At 39.4% G+C, this 9,236-nt stretch overlaps 1 protein-coding gene across 12 annotated transcripts in view; it reads right to left on the bottom strand.

Annotated features, from left to right (window-relative positions):
* Nucleotides 1–9,236, bottom strand: part of FHIT (fragile histidine triad) — an 899,923-nt gene that overhangs the window by 771,066 nt on the left and 119,621 nt on the right. Inside the window, exon 1 of one of the 12 annotated variants that reach the window (XM_019504843.1) lies at nt 7,612–7,675. The exons of the other annotated variants lie outside the window; for them this stretch is intronic. The gene's annotated coding sequence lies outside the window, so the exon portion shown is untranslated. Of the gene's footprint in view, nt 1–7,611; nt 7,676–9,236 lie in introns of those variants that run through there. 12 annotated transcript variants of the gene reach the window in all.

The raw sequence follows: 9,236 nt of genomic DNA, 5'->3' as shown, positions 1-9,236 counted from the left end.
GGGGGGGGGGGGGGGGATGAAATATCTTCGGGGACTTGTTGCCAAGAAGTTGAGATTCTCAAAGGCTACATTAATCAAGCAAGATCTGTGCTTTCAACACTTCACAACTTTCACACTGCAAAAAAAATGTCAAGAGAGAATAAAAAAATGCACTCTTCTCAGGAATCTTGAAGCCTGCTAAGAGATATTTGTAGGGAAAATCTACAAAAGATGATGTTCGCAGATAAAACAATTTCCCCATGTCACATTGGCTCAAAGAACAAAATGGTCCCTGGAAGTCTGACTTGGTGGTCAGCTGTCAAAGTGAAATTTAATTTAGCACTAACAATAGACAAGATCTGTCAGTATAAGTACTCAATACAAAATCTGAAGAACTCTCTGAACGAAATGGGCTTAATGTAAGTTGCATCTACAATAAAAATCAAGCTCTAACAAGCCAGCTACAGACATACTGCACTGCAGATAAATTATGAAAACCACCATGCAGTTTGCCTTTTTAAAATGATTTTTCTCTTCCCTTCGTACACTGTTACTGAAGGTACTGCTGCTTTTCCAAAAATACCCAACTGCTTAGCTGTTTGTTAACTTGCATTTGTTAACTTGCCCACAGACAGGGCTGCCTTCTCACTCTCGTGATACTTCTTTTTTCTGCTCTGTGCAGGAAGCGACTAGAGGGGGCCTGGAGAATCTCCTCTCGTTTGCTGGATTCTGCTTGATATTTTTTTATATTCAATTACAGCTCAGTAACTAAAAGCTAAATACATTTCTGAATTGGTCGCCCAGCTGTCTTTCCAGCCTTGGGGAGTGCTTCAATTACATTTTTAGGAAAACAATCATTTTGGCATTGAATGCAGATTAGCGATTTATGCCGTTTGCCCAAAGACTAGGGCTCTTAGATATCCCTTATCTTTATGTCTGAGCCTCGCTGGTCTCTTTTCCCCAGGCTGTAGTGCACCCTGACAAAGCACACGTGGCCCTGCCATGCCTTAAAGCCCTGCATGAAAAATACTCAGCTTTAAAAGAACGTGTACCCATCTCAGTTTCCTTTGACACTTCTGCAAGGTGCACAGGGACACTCCAAAGGAGGGGAATTTGGCAAACGGCGCCCCTTGGGGCCTTCACGACAAGGATAAGTGTGAAAATGGATTCGATTCAAAAGTATAAATCTCCTTTTGGGTGAAAATCAGCTTACTGGCTCAGACATGAAAAGGATCTCCGCAGGTAGTTGATCAACAGGTAGATGTTATTCTAGTCAATGGGAATTATCAGAAAGGATTTGAGAGGATATTGAGACAGAAGGATAATTGAGCCTGTCAAACATTCTTCCCTTTCAATTAAACCAAAGATAACACTCAAACAACTTTTGAATCAATTTCCATTCTCCTTTCTGCTTGCTCACCCTCTCTCAGTAGGTCTACTTCCAGATAAATATAAATAATTCAGCCCTATTGGAGCATTTAAAAACCTGAAAAGAATCAGCAGGGAAAATTTTTTTTTTCTTTTTTCTTTTTTTTTACATGAATTGCAGTCTACTCTTCACACAGGAGTAACAGAACTGGAGGTTGACATTACCAGGAGCCTTTGAGATTTACAGGCTTTTTATTTTTTCTTTTTACCAATGGCACAGTACAGTTACATGTTTATTGTGCCTTCTTAATAATGTCAAGTTTGCTCGGTTTAAAACGTGGGGGGAACAGGGGGCTTCTGCAAAGCCTCATAGTAATGCTATGTATTAGATAACAATATTATACCCCAACAGAAGTAGTTCTAGTGCACTCTGCCAATGTAATGCAATGTTAGATAGATAGATACACACACACACACACACACACATATATACACACATATACATATCTATATATACATACACACACACGTGTGTGTGTATTATTTCTCTCTCAAGTCAAATAATATTCTGTAGTCAGTGCCTACAAATCTACTTTATTCCTGCTCCCAAGTAGACAAAAAAGCTGTCATTTCATGTTCCTTTTAAGTCAGTAAGTCTATTACACTATGTTCATTAATACATAAAGTATGTCTGTATTAAAAAGAATTCATATATTTATACAATTTACATATCAGACAGCAAAAATAACACATGTAAAGGTGTCAGAATTTCTCAATCAACAGGAATAAAAGCTGCTGTATAAATAAAAAACAAGTATTTTTGAGAGGAATAGGCTGAAGAATAGTGTGGACAATGGTAATGCATATTTGGTACTTGAGAATTGTAAATATTCTTTTGTAAAGTGAGCATCAGCTTTGCAATGTTTCAACATGAACTCTGGTAAACGGAAGGTAACGAAAAAGGAATGCACAGAATATTGCACAGGAAGGAAAAAATGGCATGATAATTATTAACAACCACATTTCAATATAAAAAGGATGTTATTTGAGAAAGGCAGCATTCTTCAGCACACTCTCAGTGCATCGTCTCTTAGAACCGCACCATTCACTAAATGTTGGAGAAACAAGAGACAGGTCTCTCCCTTCATTGGTGTTTTGAAAAGCATCTATGTTTATACGAAGGAGAAACTAATGTTAAAAAAATGACCCTAAGCAAGAGTAAGTTATTAGCCAACAGCATTGCAGGGGGAACATCAATCCTTCATCAGCCCACAGCCACACGGTGCTAATCACCAGTCTGCGGATTGGGGTTTTCAGCACGGTCTTTTTTTCTCTTATTAATTTAGAGCTGCCAGAGGTTAGCGATCCATCGCTTGGTCCAGCAAAACGATGCAAGTACTTGTTCACTTGAGGTTAGGTAGCTGGCTAATGGATAAGTACCTTCCTGTATCAGGAATCACAATGCTCCTGACCTTGCAGGATTGAGCAGAAACAGTTGAAAATTATCTAAGTGAAGTTCTTCCACTGAAAAGCTATTCTGTTGAAATCAAATCATTCTGAGGAATATGTTAATTTCAGCAAAAATGTCATTTTAGGAAAAACAATGTGGGGGGGGAAACAATTGCATTAAAGATAATTTTCTATCTTGGAAGGGAGCATTTTGATTTCAAATGAAGAGACATGTTGAAGTTCTTTTACTTTGTAAGTTTGGAAAACTTTTTAAAAGTCAGAATCAAATGAAATATTTCAATTTTATAGAAACAAAATATTTCAACTGATCTCAAAGGAATTGTGCGTAGGATGAATTTTCACAGCTTCCCGATTTTATTCCAATTAAGAATGAAAACAAGTTTTGAAATATCAGAATTTCCCATGGAACAGAAATCCCGAGCTTTGACTACATTGAGAATCTCAGGTTACCTAAGATACAGCCTCATCTGCTGGGAGGTCGCTTGCCTTCAGCAGCTCTGCTCCTCCGAATACCAAAATTAATTCTCTTTGGATTAAATCATTCAGGGTGAAATTTTGGAGTCAGTGAAGGGAGTGGCATAACTCCCACTGATTTCAACTGGACCAGCGTGCAGCCCAGCACGAGCAAAGGGCTAAGCTTCCAAGACCGTGGAAAACCTGGGGAGTTTACTTCTGTAAGGGCAGGATGCACAACACATTTGCTTCCAATTGCAACACTCACTTGTTCAACCTTTCAGACAGAATAGCATAAAGAAACATTATCGCAATTTATCTTTTCAATTTAAAAAACAAACACTAGAAAAAAAGGCAAATCTTCCATCTAGGGAAAGAGTAGAAAGAAAGCTGTGTGCAATGGTCATTAGCCATTTTGTGTATTGTTTTAACTTCCAAAGACGCTTAAATGTCACACTGATGGGTATGATACAATAACCCATCCAGAACACAGCTCTAAAACCACACACAAAATGATAACTCACAAATAGTGTTGTATCTTGCTCCAACTTCACTAATAATTGTCAGCAGAATTGCTACAACAGTCCACTCTATTCTAGCAATGATTATTAAACACCCGAAAAACATACATTTTTTCTCCATGAGTTAGCCAGACGGTACACAATCATTTTCAAAGGCACTATTATAAAGCTATAAAAACTCAGTATTACAAGCTTCTCCTTGGTTTATTTCCATCAATTCACTGTGCAAAGTCTGAAAGCTTAAGTCCACTTAGAGCAAAGTGTTTTGTTTTGTTTTTGACTTACCGTGTAAGTTTGATTGTATGGTATAGTGGCTGCCTCTATGCAAACTCTGAAAATCTAATTTATTTCCTGGGTTACAATATTCAAGGCTGCTGCTTTTTTATGTTAGATATTGGAAATGCCTGGCAAATTATATTAATTTATTGTGACTAACCACACAGGACGTACATATCACTGTCTACAGAAATGAACCTTTAAATGATTTAACCAATCCTATTCCTGAAATTAAAAGGTGGCATACTTCACTGATTATGATCAAGCATAATTGTTGAATTAGTATATTAAAGGTCTCATATAGCACCATCAGTCTGGTTAGTCACAAAACACTAAGTCAATATGACTTCCTGTTTCATACTGAATTTATGCATTGTTTCAATGTCAACATTACAAAAAAACAGCTTTGAAAAATAGTGGGTCGGTATGTAATTAAAAGTTACCTGCTTCTGTTATATGAATAGTAAAGTATACACCTAATATTTGGGACAAAAGTTGCAGAATTCAAAATAAAATAATACTCCTGGTCTGAATCTTGTTTCCGTAACACGTATACGCTGCATTGGGCCTCCATTTGCAGTGTTCATAATGCACCCAAAGAGCAACATATTCCCAAACTCGCCAGTCTGTGAAGCTGTTGTTTCAAATCCATATACCATTACTTGATCTTTTATTCACAGAAGGGAGAAGACTTGCCGAGGTGGGAAAGAAATAAGAGTCGAAGTACGAGCAAATTCCTTCCCCTTTGGGGGTCAAACTGGCAATATGTGCCCACTGTCCTCCACTCCTAATAGAAAAGGGCACCTACATAACTGAGTACCTCCTCTGGGTATGGACAAACGTATCGTACATTTGGAGCCATTTCAAAAGGGGAGCCAAGTACACAACAGCAATTACGTACGCACAAGCTGGGAAAAATACAGGTATAGCAAACAGCTGCAACTTTCGCACTGCTTCATCTGGGGTTAAATGTAGTAGCTTTGCTACGTTCAATTTGCTCTCAGCTTGTGAATGCATAACCGCTCAAACCTTGCAAGTGCTGTGCGCTCCTGATCAGCAGCTCTCCTTGTGAAATGTCCCCCTTCTCAAACAGCTCCAAACGTACCTTTTTGTCTGTGCTCTTGAGTAATCACCTCCCTGGAGGACTCTTAATAGCTTTAAAATGGAGATGCCACCCAGCGGAGTGGCTGCAACCACTTCCCCACCAACCGTGCCCCATAGGGGAGCTTCCACTTACAGACACGAAACCTCCACTTCTACACCCCTGCTTGCTCACCCTCCAGCCCTGCCCACACACCATCCTGGACACCAAAAAGAGGATCAGGCTCTCTTTGAAACCTCTCCATGCCTTTTAAAAACCTTAGACCCATCATGTAAACTTGCTCAGTAATCCTTGGGAGGGGTGGGGAATTAAAACCAGCTGGATTCTCCAGGATCAGCTACGTTCTGTGCATGTGGGACCACATACACTTTTTAAACTGCCTGTTAGGGAACCATGAATCAGAAAATATTACTTGCATAATTAATTGCTATCTTAACTGTTGTTAAATAGTAAGAAGATTCTGAACTGATCCGCACAAAGATTAACAGCAGAGACAGAGCTCGCACAAAAGGACTCGGAATAATTAAGGACTACCACCACAAATCTCCAGCAATACAAGGAATGTGAACAAGATTTAAACTCCACCCTAAGGGAGCAATTGGAAGATATTTATTCCATAGATGGATGATGTGGATACAACAGAGTGGAACAGATTTATGAGATTTTACCTTGGGTTTCTTTCCAAGTCTGGATGTAGTTGACTGTCACAGATACACAAGAAGGGAGGATTATGTATACAAATGCACATTCCTAAGTTGATTTGGCAAGTCATACTGCACTGTGGTAATGCATAAACATATGCGATATTTCAAAAAAGTTAGGAAAATACAACACAGCATTCAAACTACTTCTACAAAAGAAAAGCCTGCGTTGTACAAGCCAGAGTCATGTTACCCAAACAATTAATGAAAACTGTGAATAAAAAATGAATTATTAGAGTTATGTTCTAAGAAATCACACAAAGGAGTTAAGATTGTTGCAAAAAAGATCTGCTCGGACTTAAGAGGGTTGTCTACATGGGAACAGTTCTTTGAGATCATTTTAAGTAGAAAAAGACAATCTTCTCCCCCAGCAAACTCACTTTGTCTACAAGTTTTGATAACACCAGATGTTTGCTAATGCTGTACAAACAGAAGTCATTAAAATTTATTGCTGTGAAAACCAGACACCTTTTCAGAATCTACATTAATATGCAAAGACACAAGATGTGACCTGTATTCACCCAGCAACAAGCGCCAAACTTCTACTGGAAAATTCAAACAACTCCAATTAGACTGAGCACGAATCCTAATTAGACCTGGACATGGGCCAAAATTACTACACTCTGTCCCCATCATGTGTAAAAAGGGTAACAATTTGTGTACAGTAGTTTAGTACTATTTGCAGAGGGCAGTTTTCTGGTGAACTGGACTCGACTTACTATCTTTATCTAACACCACACTCACCGTGCAGGATGAAAGAGTGCTCCTCACCGCCAGTACCTCCAGCATCTGACAGCTACTGGTTCCAGAGAAAGGTGCAAAAACCCTGCTCTGGGATAGCCTTTGCACACAATGTTTCTTCCCCAGTCCCATGCATTAAAGACTGGCTTATACAGCGAGGCATAAGGGATGGGGAAGGAATGCATGAAGTCTTCCCTGCCTCTTTCATGTACCCCAGTTAAAAGGAAGTAATTCTTATCACTTAAAGTGAAAACGAGTGCCCTCTCTCCCTGCTTCCCCCCAAAAATACAACTGGCCTTAAACAAAAGGAAACATCATGCTTCTAGCAATCTTCCACCCAACACCAGACAGACCAAGCCTTGAGGGGCCTATCCTAATGGCAAGCTTTTCTTCTCTCTCCTGGAAAGAAAGCTCAACATGAAATTATGTCTCCTACAGAACCACTCCTCCTGGAGAAATACAGGTCCATCTTACCCATTCCTCAGGGCTGTGAATGAATATTGCATGTAGCCTTAGATACAGCAACATCAACACAGAACCAAGACTTAAAAATAAGAAAATGTGCCCTTCCACTCTGTGTTCTGACCACCCATTGCACCAAGCCAAGTCTCTAGAAGGACCTTTATCATGGCCAACAACAGTTCAACCAGTCTAGGTTCAGAAACCAGTGTTATCTCAACTGCTGGTCACACCGCAGACAGAGTGCAAGTATGCTTGGGAAAGGACACCAGCGTGAGCTGCAGCCACTATTCGTAATTCTGATTGTAGAGAGACAGGCACAATGATCTGAGCACTGAAAGCTGCAACAAAACTGTGGGTAAAAGGAGTCAGCCAAGTTCCAACTTTGTCTCTGTAGTAAAATATAAAAAGGTCACCTTTAGTGAATTAAATTAAATGGACAATAAATCAAGCAGAAAAGCTGCACACCCATGGTGAGTTGGCTCACTGTTTATTGTATGCGATAGAATACAGGAAAAAATCTACACACTTTATTACTCACTCAGAACTTTGTACTTTTTAGTCCAACAAAAAGCCTTTCACCAATGCATAGTTCTGGTGACATCTGTGATATTTCTAAAATTATATCAGTAAAATAAAGAACAAGATTAGCTACTAAGGAATTGTTACCAAAAAAATAAATAAAATCAAGAACCTTTATTTAGTGGATCATGTTCTACGTGGTCAGGTTGTTTTTTTTTTATTTTAATTTTATTTTTTTAGGCTCATTTGATCAAAATGTTCTTCAGTATATGGAAGCATCAGAATCTTCTTTGGTAAAGACCTACCACTTAATGCAATGCTATATATGCACAGGTAGGTTCCTCACACTGAACGCTATCCTTATCCTAACCAACAGCCAACTGAAGATGAAGACAGAAAAAGCTGCTGCTTTTATAGATATCTGTATCTAGATAGATAGATAGATAGATATTTGGTATTTTCCTCTGCAATTGTCATTGTTGGGTGCTGAGAAATCAGCCATAACCCTCTCTCTCTTCCCTTCTCCAAATCATTTTTATATTTTCTACTTAGTGGTTAAAAAAAACCCTAACACTGACATTCTTTACTCCTTATTAAGAGCCCAGAACCTATCATCTGATTTTAATGGCTACCTACCATCTGAACATAAAAATTCAGATGACACTGCAGCTCCCCAAATGAGAAGTGCACTTTTCCTTCACAGTGAAGCACAGACAAGGACCTTTTCCTACGGGATCGGCATGGGAGCAGTATGGCTGGGGGCTATACAGCACTCTGGCTGGACAGTGCACCATGAGTCATTTTTAATTCTCTTTCTATGATATAGGACATGTGCTCAGTAAGAAAATGCACTTTAAAGCATTAGCCCATCTGAATTCAAGCCTTTTAACTGTTTCTTTTAGAGATGACATTCCGGCAGCCCCAGGAAACTACACTTGCTTTATGGAGTGTGGGACACACAGGGCAAACTGACCAACAATGAGCTAGCGGGCTGAGCACAGAAACAGGATTTGGGCCACCACCTCCGGTGACTTTCTCGGTGACCTTGCGCACATGAGTAGGGCCAGCTGGACCTTTAAGGTACTAGTCCACCGCACGCCATCCCAGGTGAATTTCTTGGCGTCATCACGTCTTGGGGAAACACAATACCTCCTGACACGTCTACGCGAGCCAGGTCAGGCTGCTCCCGTTTGATAGCTTCTATTTTTAACTTCCCCATTAGAAGAAAAGAGAGTAAAATTGTGGCTAGCTCCCAGGCAGAGGTAATTCCTTATCCGTTCTCTCCATACTTTGTGCATGCAATCAAAGCAAGATTTTTTTTTCCCTTCTTCGAAAGAAAGTTATGTTCTCTCAGCTTTACTCAGAAAAAAAAAAATCCTGCTAAATTCTAATTCTGGAAGGGCTAAAGGATCAGGACAAAGCTAAACAGACTGAGAAGAGGAATTCAGACACGAAGGGCAACAGCAGCTGTTATCCATCAAAATCCACAACACAATCCATGATGGTATTTCAGTCAAGTGAGGATTTAAAATACTTTGGTGAAGGGTAGTGGGTATGTACACTATCGGTCCTTGCAACAAATTCTAACTGCACAACTTCACCATCCACTTTTTTTTTTTTTTTTTTTTTTTTTTTTTTTTTTTT

The sequence above is a fragment of the Gavialis gangeticus genome, unplaced genomic scaffold (genome assembly GCF_001723915.1).
Source record: "Gavialis gangeticus isolate Ggan-Ray unplaced genomic scaffold, GavGan_comp1, whole genome shotgun sequence".
NCBI lineage: Eukaryota > Metazoa > Chordata > Crocodylia > Gavialidae > Gavialis > Gavialis gangeticus.
Note: the sequence above shows the minus strand (reverse complement) of the source record. Positions and strands in the feature narration are given on the sequence as shown.